At 31.7% G+C, this 11,813-nt stretch overlaps 1 long non-coding RNA gene across 1 annotated transcript; it reads left to right on the forward strand.

Moving 5' to 3' along the window:
- The first annotated feature begins 6,473 nt into the window (after positions 1-6,473).
- Positions 6,474-11,457, forward strand: LOC133856579 (uncharacterized). The gene is made up of 4 exons (XR_009898223.1): positions 6,474-6,523; positions 7,771-8,162; positions 10,609-10,947; positions 11,089-11,457. It is a non-coding gene; the product is annotated as an uncharacterized LOC133856579 (long non-coding RNA).
- The last annotated feature ends 356 nt before the right edge of the window (positions 11,458-11,813 follow it).

Here is an 11,813-nt window from a genome sequence, read left to right on the forward strand (position 1 = left end):
AAGCATCATGAGCAGCACCATTAAAAAAGAAAAGAAAAAAATAAAATAAAATTGGAAGATTAATACCTTCGTAAGTCCAGCAGTGTCGACATCGTTCAATCCCAACCTTTTTAATGTATAACAAACCAGTAAATATATATATGAAGGATTTTTAACATTTAGTGTCGTTTAAAGTTCCAAACGACACTAAATTCAATTTTTTAAGTATTGTTTATTGTTGGGAATAATCTCATTCGGCCCGACCAATGTTGGGAACTGTCAACCTTTCAGCCCACCTTAGCCTATGCAGAAATATGGGCCCAAGACCCACCAAATACGAGTCAACAAGGATTGGTATTCAAGAGTCCTAAGTAGATGTTGTTTCGAGACCAGCCTGATGAACAGGCAGCCAGTTATATGCACTCTGTCTCGTCCCAAATATTTTGGAATCGCGCCTGATCTCTAGAAATCTAGGATTAACATTAATCCAAGATTTGTCTCTATGAATCTCGCCTCAACATTATTAAGGGAAGTGTCCCGGTTTGAAAGATGAGTGATTCTAGGCTAGGGTTTGATTCTGGCGGTGCTCTTAAGTCGAAGGAAAAGAAAGAGACAAAACCCAAAGGCATATAGATGAATATGATTAAAAATCATATTTGGTCTATGTACTTTTAATTTTAACAAGGAACACCTTAGACTTAAGGTTCTTGACAAATCAATAATTTTGTTAGACCTTTACTTTAAAGTCGAGGGGAATATTAAGACTCCGATTTAATTTAACAAATTTAAGACTTAAGTTTGTGATCTTTTATAATGTGAGACCTTCATTAGGTTTCATTTATGTCAAATAAATAACAAAAATGACGAGGAAATTCAATATGTTTTTCATATAATAAAACTTTTTTTTAAAAAAAGGGTTAGGTAATGCCGGTCACGGACTCACGGACGTGGTTGGGTCATGCCCAATAATTGTGGCTAAAGACTATTACCCAATCAACAGCATGATTAACGGTGGGTGCGCATTATTCAAACCCCTTTTTTTTTCTTTTTTCTTTTTTTTTTTTTTTTGAAACTTCACTTAACCTTTTGAATGGTAGCCGTATTTGTAATTATTCCTTAAAAAACTTCAAAAACTCTAAATTTAGTATATCAATATTTTAATTTTTTTTTCAATTTCATCATTTCGGTAGAATTTTCCGTTAAATATTCAAAATAAATTCCAAAATATCCCCAATTTTTTTTTAAAAAAAAAATAAAAATAAAAATTTTCAAATATTTAGGCGTGGCCGCATAGATATTTTTGCAAATTTTGTTAAATCATAACCAACGCCTAAATACTTACAATTTTTTTTTCTTTTTTTTTCCTAAAAAAATATGAGTATTTTGAAAATTTTGACACCCATCCATTACAATTTATTGTTAAATCCTAATGGAGAGTGAAATTCAAAAATATATATGATAAAATAAATTCAGAGTTGTTTAAGTTTAGGAAAATAATTACATATGTGATGACAGTTTAGTAGAGTTAAGTGCAGTTTTCCTTTCTTTCTTTCTTTTTTTTCTTTTTTTCTTTAAGGTTTTTTATATAGAGGGCATAATTGTATTTTCATAATGTTTCTTTTATTTATTTGACAAATAAAATATAACGGCTATCTCACATTTTAAAAGAGTGCAAACTCTAATACTAAAGTTGCACAATTAAACTGAAAAAAAAAAAAAAAAAAAGAAGAAGAGAGAGAGAGAGAGAGAGAGAGAGAGAGAGAGAAGAAAAGAAGAAAAAGAAGAAGAAGAAGAAGTTGCACAATTAAAAAAATTGGGTTCTACTTTTATAAAATGGATAAATACCCTATTGGTTATTGTGCTTTGGAGGATTATCAAAGAGCAACTTTGATTTACAAAATTATCAAAAGTGATAGAGCATTCTTAGTAGTCTCATAAAAATAATTTTTTAGTTATTTTGGTGAGATAATTTGGTGAAAAAGCACAAAAACCACTCTTAGTAACCTCATCAATTTAACCAAAAAAATTTGGTGAGTGAACAATACTCACCAATTTTGATGAGTATTATTCACTCATCAAATCATTAAAAAACTATAAAAATTGTCATTTCTCTCTTCTTCTTTTTCTTCTTCTTCTTCTTCTTCTACTTCTTCTTCTCTTTTTTTTTTTTTTTTTCTTTTTTTTTTCTCACACGATTAGCATAGTACCACCTTTTTCCTTTATTTTTCCCACTTTCTTCTCCCAACTCTTACTTCTGAAATAGCAGTCTCTCCATACGGAGTTGTGAAATTTCAACAAATTTTAAAAAATATGACCGTTAATAAAAGACATATATTCAAAAAATGATTAAATATAAAAAGAATAAAGAAATCTTAAAAAGTATTATTTAAATGAAATAGTGATAGTGAATAGTTAAGTACTTTAAAAAAATGGCTCACCATAATAGAGAAAAGTAATTTTTAACTATTTTGGTGAGTAAAATTTGATAAGCCTACTAAACATTCTATGAGATTGTCTAATTAATGTATACATTAGTCACTCGATTCAAAATTGATAGGCCAACCACATCAAGGCCTATTAGTGTCCATCATGCGTCCCATAAATCATGCAATTAGAGTATTTCCAACAATAATAGTCAAAGTAGTTATTGAAAAAGTATAATTCTTTACTTTAGCTACTGTTTTTTCTATACTCTCTCAGATTCTCTATTCTACTATTTATTTTCTTTAAATATTATTTTATGTAGAAAATAGTGTGAAAGAAGGAAAGGAATGGAGAGAAAACAATAAAAAACTGTTTGTAATGTGAATAGTGAATAAGCTCCTTTAAAAAAATATGTTGTTGTAGCAGAATGATGTGGCATAGGGAACACGTGGCAGACATTGACGTGGAAAGGTGTTGAGTTTATAGACGGAACATGAACAGATGGATTAAAAAAGTTAATCGAACAACCACAAATGCCACTTCTAATAATTTTCAAAATCAAAGTAGATATTTGATAATCGTTCAATGTGCGGGGACCAATAAAATATTTAACCCAGTTAAAACAAAAAAAAGAAAAAGAAAAAAAAAAAGAAAAAAAGGAAACAGAAGGGTCCTATAAATATTTCTCTAAAGCTTATCATGATTTTAGTCATTTTAGTCAAATGACATATACAAATCAGACCTACCTCTAAGGTCGGGAGTCTTTGGCAATCCAATTTTCTTCTAAATCTTTATAAAAATATTATTTTCTATATTATGCCCGCTTCAATGATGACGTTTTCATCCGTACATGGTTAGATGATTTAGCTTTTTACTCTACCTCTCTTTGTATCTATGTATCTAGTTATTTACTTATGTTCGGATCTGCACACAAAAAATCTTGGTTCTGCTCATGGATATATACATAATTTTTTTTGTTGCATCATAAACAACTTTTAAATAATATTGTTATCCTTTATTATTTAAAAAAATTACCACAATTAATTACTTAAATGAGTAATGTTAGATACTGCATTTTTTATTCCACAATTATCTCTCAATGCTAAAATGGCTGTTCAAACCATTCATTGAATCAATCATTATTATTATTTTTTTTTAAAAAAAAAAAAATCCAACGAATAGCTGGGACTACCATCTCAGCATTATAGAATAATTGTAAAATTAAAAGTGTGATATATAACATTACTTTTACTTAAAGTTTTGGCCATCATGGGTGATCACCAAGGTACTAGCAGTGGCTCCCAAATACAATTTGATGAAACCATCAAATGGGGTGGCCGCCCACTCTTCCTTTACTTTCAGATTTTTATTTTACCTTTTCACATTTTAATTTTTACTGTTGATTTTTTAAATAAAAATAAATAATTATTATTTTAATACGATGTGTAAATTATATTGACGTGGCTTAATGGGTGTCATTTTATTAGACGGAAAACACATGAAATGACTCATTTGAAATTCGCAAAAAATCTAACAAGTCAAATTAATTTTTGACTGCATATCTTCATACGACTAAGTTTTAGATTACAATTGAATTTGTGGGTTCCATAAATTCAATGGTTAATTTTAAAATGGGGTTAAATACCCTCTAAGTACATGTGGTTGGGCCTTGGATCAAACAATTGTCTCAGTTGAAAAAGTGTCACAGGTGATACTTGTTGTTAATGATAAAACTTAGTTCGTATTTTCGTCAGCCTTCCGTCCATTTTTTCATGAACCTCCATGTCATTCACTTTAGAATACTTAGAGTTTCAGTGTCACATGGGATGAAAAAAAAAAAAAAAAAAAAAAAAAAAAACCTCAATTTGATTAAAAAAAACAAAACAAAAAAAAAATTGAAGAAAAAAATATTAGGGGTGGCCAACCACCCCGTTTTGGCCAAAGGATGGCTTAAGCCATCCTCTCCCCTATGGCCAGTCCAAGAGTGGCTAAACCACCCTCAATGCTAAAATAGAGGTGGCCGAGGTGGGCCAACCCTCATTTTTTTTTTTTCCTTTGGCCTTTGGGAGTGGTCCGACCACCCCTAGGCTGGCCATAGGGGGTAGATCCTTGGCCAAAATGGGGGTGGCTGACCACCCCCAATATTTTTTTCTTCATTTTTTCCCTTTTTTTTTAAAAAAAATAAAATAAAATTAAGGTATTTGTTTTTTTTTTTTTTTCATTATTTTTCTTATCCCACATGGCTTTGAAACCCTAAGGATTACCTGTGATATGTTGGTCACGTGGAATGAAGGACATGTGTCAACATTCTAAGGTAGGTGACGTAGAAGTCCGTTAAAAAAAAAAGGATGGAGGATTGACGGAAGTATCAACTAGGTTTTCGATACAGTTGTTTGATCCAAGGCCTCACCACGAGTACTTGTGGGGTATTTAACCCGTGAAATGACAAAAAATGTGATGTGGATTAACGGGCGCGCGTCATTTTATTAGACAAAAAACACACAAAAAGGACTCATTTGAGATTCGCGAAAAATCTAACAAGTCAAATTCATTTTTGATTACACATCTTTATACAACCAAGTTTTAAATTTACTATTGAATTTGTGGGTCCCATAAATTAAATGGTGGATTTGAAAATGACATGTGTAGTAGGGATGAAAACCTAGTTGCGGTTACTGGTTATTGGTTAAAACCGGTAACTGTAACCGGGGTAGCCGGTTGGCCAAAATCGCCAACCGGTTTCGGTAACCGGGTAGTCAGTTAATCGGTATTTTAATAACCAACGATTATCGGTTGGTACCCGGTTATCCGAACCGGTAACTAAAATTTTAAAAAATTGGATTTTTTAAGCCTAATATGGGTACTGAGCCTACTTTTTGGGCTTAATTTAGACTTTTTTAGCCATTTAAAAAAACATTTAAACATTTTTTTTTCAATATGTTGGCCTAAATGGAAATGGAAGTAAAAGAGTATAGACCCTAAATTTTATTATTTTAGTTTTTTAAATAATTAAATGTATATATATATACCCAATTACCAGTTGTTCCGATAGGGTCGGTTACTGGTTATTTGTAATCGGGTACTAAACCGGTTGGCCGGTTACTTGGTTACCGGTTGGCTTTACACCCTTAATGTGTAAGAGATGTATTTATATAATTTATCGTCATTTTTTAAAAAAAACTTAAGAAGCGATCACAAATGACACATTTATTCATGGATTTATTTTATATTTACCTTTAAATTTATAATTTATGTGTAACCAAAGTAATCTCGAAAATAAAATTGTTATAATTAACACGAAATGATCGACAGGCAATTAGGCATAGAGCAATACACGATGAATAACATAATCTAATTTTAAGTTTTGAAGCACTCTAATCATACTCGCTTAAAGATCCATAGCCAATAGCCTATTAGCCATGGACTTTTTTTTTTTTGGTATTTTTTTAAAAAGGTCACCAGCTTTATTATTTATTAAGTGATTGCATTGTTAAAGAATTTTTCTTCGCCCAGTTATGTCAGAATATCAGTCTCCCCTAAAAAAAATCATTTATTTTTTGATTATTTGTTTGAACATTTCAAACCAATTAAATTAACGTCTAAATAGATTAATTTTTTAATTTTTTTTTTGTTGGGTTATTCAACACCATTTAATTTCATACTCCTAGCAAATAAAATCTAAGCATTAATTATATGATTTCTTCCCCCCTCTCTCTCTCTCTCTCTCTTTTTTTTTTTTTTTTTTTTCACGAGTTTAGATTAATAAAACTTATTTAATTTTATTAGTTATTAAACTTTTTTTTTAAAAAAAAAAAAAAAATCCAAACCGCATAATTTGAACCGGAAAGAAATGAAATGGCTAATTAATTATTTAATTAGTAATTAAAATGGAGTTGACTGACCTAGTCTCCCCGTTGAGCTCGAGGAAATTTCCTCGAACTTTCCGAAGAACATGTCGGTCAAATTCATCCCGTGTTTAGCAGGTCACCAAGTCAGATAGGACAAACAGAAATGGTGATATAAACGGTGAAGCAGTCTGAGGTTGTCCCTCTGCTTTCTTCAAGCTGTAGCAGAAGATGGATGGCGTGTCATGTTTCATCTTTCCCATTTCCTGCAGAAGGTTTAATTTGCTTCTGGATTGGCTTTTACCCTCCTCACTCATTCATTTTTCATCTTTTACTATTAACCCTTTTTTTTTTCAATTCATTTACGAACAGTTTTTGTTGCGGGACTTTATTTTTTATGGGAAAGTGGATGAATAAGGGAGATGTTCATGAAGGCCGACCCAAAGCAGGCACGCAAAATTCATATTTTTGTATTTAAATTTTTGAGTAATGTTTTGTGCTATTCGAATAATTTTTGTACAAATCTATAAACTTTTAAGATCAATCCAATGAATATTTAACATCCACGTGTAAAAAAATAAATCAAATAGTTGATCATATAAAAAAAAAAAAAATTATTAATGTTGTGCAAAAATTAAACAACAATAGTTTCTTTAAATTTTTTACACCAAAATTGAGCATAATCAAGAAGTACAATTTTTGGATATGATGGAAATCTTCTTCTTTTGGAGGTGTACACTGTACACCATTAGATCATTTTTCCTCCCTGAATCAAAGATGATTTCAGAGTTTTCTTTGGTTTTCTTTAATTTTAGGGGAATAGAATTTCTTTTTTACTTCTCATACAATAACTTGAGGAATATTAGAAATTATTCTTGGGTCTCTAAAAATGAGGTGGCGTTTAAAATTACTCTTGGACTTGTGATTGATCATTATTAAATTTTGATCAAATGATAATTTTAAAAATCACTTCATTTTTGGAGTGATACATGAGAGACTTATAAAATTATTGAAAGGTATGTTTGGGAACAAGAACAAAATAAGATATTATCTCATTTTTTCAAAAATAAATCAAATTTTATCTCACTTTTTCTAATTTTATCTCAAAAAGTCAAACTATCCAAACATTTTTTTCAATTTTATTTGCCTTAAAATTCACGTAGCAAATTATAGTTGAATTCAAATTTCAAAAAATCGAACACCCAAACGTTCATTTTGTGAGACTAATGCTAAAAGTTCCTTTTGTGACGTCACTCTTGTGTCATTTCGATAATTATGTGACTTTTAAAATCATCGATGGACATGTGATTGATCACTATTGAATTTGGATTAGATTGTGATTTTGTAAAAGCCATTATCATTTTTGGATGGACTCAAGAGAAATATAAGAGAGAGTTTTAGAATTACTCTATTATAGAAATGTGGCATTCACTGCATTCTCAATATTTAAGGAACCAATAAGATATTTACTGTGAGTGATTTTTTGTAATTTTTTTTTTTTTAACATTTTTCTTATATGTAGATAAATGAATGAGCTATAAGAAGCAGATAGGGATGCTCTAATTCAAGCGCTCCATCATGCCTTTCTTCTTTTGTACTATAATCCTATCTGGGCTGGGCTGGGCGAGGCCTTACCCGATTTCATTTTATTCTAGCATAGTCAATTTACGTTTGGGTTTAAAACAGATTTATGTGGCACGTGTCAGCCAACTCAATCATTCGGTTGAGGCTCGTCTCGTTTCTTGGCGGGCAAGGAAGGATAAACGCCGCTGCTGGCACAAATTTATGGGATATAAAAAATAGCAAATAAAAGAAAGGAAAACTTGGCCAAGAAGGCACCAAACAACTTAGGACGCTCGACACTTTCTTACCGACGTCTGAGAGATTCCGGCTCTGGGAGACCCTTATTTGAAGGTAAAAGCAATTTTCTCAAACTTTTTCTTGGCTTATTCTCATTGAACTCTTTCTCCAGACATACACACGCATATATATATATATATATATATATATATATATATATATATATATATATATATATATATATATATATATATATATATATATATATATATATATATATGTAGATGCTTCTCTCGGAATAGCACGGAAAAAGCCTACGGAATGAGTATATCCATTTTACTACGACACAAAAGATCATCGGAGTACCGAAAATCGGGAACCAAAACTAGTCAAGAAGGACTAACTCAAGCATGTATATCAGCTTAATTCACGTTTTCTAATTTTCTCTAGATTGGTTTATATGGGTCTTTGTAGTGTGCTGCATATCTAACCAAGATGCTTCTCTAGAATTTCTGTTGCTTGTTTTCTTTTAATACCTTATTGAATCTAACCCAGATAATGATCTTGATAAGCATCATTCTTCTGATATCAGCTTAGTTTTTCGTTTTCTAATTTTCCCGATATTGATTTATTGGGTCTTTGTAGTTTGCTGCATATCCTACCACGCTCATGCTTCTCTAGAATTTCTGTTGCTTGTTTTCTTTTAATATCCTATTGAGTTCGAGAGATGGAAACAAACAGGAAGCTGTGAAGATCAAGATATATAAAACAAACTGACAGGCTTATCAAAGTTTGAAGTACTACTTTTGATTTCTTGTAAACTGACGGCCAGGATCCGGTCGGGAAAGGGCCGGATCCCGTCCAGCCGGCCGGCACTCTCTCCGTCTCGGTTTTCATTTGCCGACCGGAAGAGAGAAGAAGAAGAATGAGGTAGAAGAAGAACTAGAGAGAGAGAGAGAGTTTCCATTTAAAAAAAAAAAAAAAATCTCATGTGGAAATTTCACATCATCAGGGTGTAGGAATTTGGGTGTGGGTGTAGCATTTTTCATAAGGAAAATATGGACGAATAGGTAGGTTATTTAGAGATAGCCCAGGCCTCTTTAGCGAAAAGGATCTTGACATCTTGTTGTGGGATTATTGGGAATAAGATTCTACGACCCGTTTATTGTTTTTGTGTAGTCTTTTAAATAAACTTTGCAAAAATAATGATGCTTGATTTGATAACTTCGATCGGATACATAGCCTAGCTAGCTATTCTCCTAATTGTCACAAGATACATCTACTAACCTTAATGGCCTTGGTAGTTTTATTTAGATAAAGATAATCCTGGAGATCGAAGCTCATACGAAAAATACGTCTGGTATGTGAAATGACTATTCCATTAAGAAAATCAATAGTTTTTATTGAAAGTACATAGTAGAATGTGGAATATATAGAATAGCATTAGTGTTAGAGTAAATGATAAAAATCTAACACTTGGAATAATCATTCCTATTACTCATGAATGAATGGTTATTCCTCAAATTGAGGCATAGTGATTCCTCACGGGCCATGCGAATGGCTATTTCATTCTATATTCTTTCATTTTCAATAAAAAAAAAAAAAAAAAAAAAAATTCATTTTTCAAATGGAAAAGTCATTCCGCTACCAAACATAACCCAAGTTTATCCTAATATCTCTACATGCCTTGCGGGGATCCCCTTTATTAGGCCAGAAAGAGTACTCCCTTCATCTTCCGATTCTCTATCAACCCAATTGAGATCATTACTTTGTCTAGAATCAAATGGATCAAAATTTTGCTTGTTCTTTAACTTTGGAAGTAAGACTCTGCACCCTCTCTAACAACACAGTGCAAATGAATAAAGTATTTAAGAGATCGAAGACATGCTTGTGTTTGAAAGTAATTTATACTTGGAATGAAAACCTGGTTGGAGTTGCACCATTTGCTAAAGCTTGACTGTCTGTGCTAATAGAGATTAACATAACATAAAATGGTGTTTGAACTGCTATTGTGTTTCATTCAATTATTGTTATTGACTAGGTTTACTTTTCAGAAATACGCAGATTTTTTTTTTTTAACGGTATAGATGGACAGAAGTATGTATAACAAGTGTAATATGCACATTTAATGTCTCTGAAACAATGTCAAAGTCCTTTTTTTGTCGTTGTAATTCTTAATGATGAAGTACGTACGTGTAGATCGACAATGAAATATAAACTTTTAATGTATATATCTGAAATATAAGATTGCTAATGCTTGTTTTCTTTTTACTATTCACTAGCTATATATGTAAGGTTGTCCGCGAATAAATAGTAGAAGAAATTTCTGTATGCTATACCCTTAATTATAACGATGAGATCGGCAATGTTATGAACTTTTACTAATGGTGTTGATGGTATCACCAACCCATTGGTCATGGATTAACTCCCTCTCCTTTGATTTTTTTTTTTTTTTTTTTTTTGTTGAATTGCATGTCCGAAGATATTGGATGATTTGTTTGAAAGTGGTCACTAGTAACTTTTCAGGCTTATATATTTACAGTTATTGTGTACGTTGCAGTTCCATGGCCAAACTCCTAAACATTAACACCAAGGTTGAAAATGTGTCTGATAGTGCGATGGTAATGCAAGTGATACAGAATCCTGGCCAATTCGAAGCGAGAAAAGCTGAAATTCTACCTGGTAAGCATATATATATCTGCTATGATGAGGAGCTTAACAATGAATATAATCCAGATCGTCCGGTATGTGTATATGTTTACCTTGACGGTCCCATGAAAATGGGTAAAAGAAAAATAAAGCTGGCTGATATAAGGGTAAATGAAAAACTCGAGTTGAACTACTTGAATGGTGCTATCTCCATCACCCCTACTAAGGGACATTTCATCCAGAGGCTCGGGTACGTAATTTCCTAGACTACAACCTTTGATCAATGTCCTTTCGTTGTTCTCTATACTTCACTTGTTGTGTTAATTAATATGTATACACTTTTTTCTTACTCCATTGTTTAATTGCTTTGCTATGGCTTCAACTTTCACAGGTTAATTATCAAATTCAAACGCTTAATTAACCGAACAGATCAAGTCGTTGGGGGAAATAGTCGATCCCAACAGATCGATTGGAAAGTTTCGGAGGGAATACAAGAAGGTCTATGAAAAATGATGTCACCTTGTTTGCTCCCTTTTCCATAGGCATATATATGAACTATATATAGATTTTGGTTTGGCTTGTGTTAATTAATGTTAGGGAAGGATGTGATTTGTAAGCAGTTGGAGGGAATTGAATACATTTTAAAGTTTGGAAGTTCAAGTACGTGAGGCCGGGGTTGTATATAGTTTGGGAGTGAAGTGAAGTGGAGTTGATGGATGAGGACACTAAAGCTATATATCCATAGTTTTTTTGTCTTTTCTTTTTTTGTTTGGGCCCATGGATTTTGTCATGCTTCATGTTGGTGATGACGTCTCATATGCATATTTTTTTGACTCCTTTAGTAAATTTATTTCAAATTTCCATTTTTAAGATATAACATACATGATACATCAAAATTTCCGTAGGTTAATATATTGCACTTTTAGGCCTCATTTATTTTGCGGAATAAGTATTTTCATTGAGAAATAGAATAGTTATTACGGTGAATAAAAGAGAGTGATATGAAATGGTTATTTCTACTATTTAGTTTGGTAACATATGAAAATATAATAAATATTGAAACTAAAAGTAATTTCATTATGATAAAGTAAGGGCTCGAAAGAAATATCTCTAATT

This window comes from Alnus glutinosa, chromosome 14 (assembly GCF_958979055.1).
Source record: "Alnus glutinosa chromosome 14, dhAlnGlut1.1, whole genome shotgun sequence".
Classification (NCBI taxonomy): Eukaryota; Viridiplantae; Streptophyta; class Magnoliopsida; order Fagales; family Betulaceae; genus Alnus; species Alnus glutinosa.